Here is a 544-nt window from a genome sequence, read left to right on the forward strand (position 1 = left end):
CTGTAAACAATGTCTACAATATTTGTACAATATTTGTTCTTGATGAATGAGGCTTGTCGCACCGAGCAAACGTTCTTGTTTGTTCTCTCCATGTCCCCTCCCTCGGTCAATTAGACTTAATTGATATAATTATTATACGACCTACTGTGTCAAATCTAATAACCTTGGAAAGGTACCAAGTTGTGTGACAGGTAAACAAAGAGGCTCTTTTCCACTTCCATAGCTGGCATGCCTCAACAAGACCACAGGAGTAACCGGAAGTGTCAAAGTAAAGGTAGCCCAAAACACACAGGAAGTGTCAAAATAAAGTAAACCAAAATAAGCAAAGTAAATAACAAATTAACTTCAAACTAAGGAAAACAATTGAAGTTAAAAGGAACAAGTGTCACAGACACTTACACAATATAGAGGGGGTCCCTGCTTTATCTCACTCTCAGCTAGGGGGTCCTTGGCCTGAAAAGGTTGAAGACCCCTGACTTAGATGACAAGAGCTGACCCCAAGTCACAGCAATTAATTATTGGGCGGTGAGTACACACAGAAAAT

The 544-nt window shown here is 40.1% G+C and overlaps 1 protein-coding gene across 1 annotated transcript in view; it reads right to left on the reverse strand.

Moving 5' to 3' along the window:
• Nucleotides 1-507: 507 nt before the first annotated feature.
• Nucleotides 508-544, reverse strand: part of LOC308079059 (carbohydrate sulfotransferase 12-like) — a 9,113-nt gene continuing 9,076 nt past the window's right edge. Inside the window, exon 5 of the mRNA XM_080420397.1 lies at nucleotides 508-544. This exon is cut by the window's right edge and continues 431 nt beyond it. The gene's annotated coding sequence lies outside the window, so the exon portion shown is untranslated.

Source organism: Gymnoscopelus braueri (genome assembly GCF_963280865.1).
Source record: "Gymnoscopelus braueri genome assembly, chromosome: 22".
In the NCBI taxonomy this organism is placed as follows: Eukaryota; Metazoa; Chordata; class Actinopteri; order Myctophiformes; family Myctophidae; genus Gymnoscopelus; species Gymnoscopelus braueri.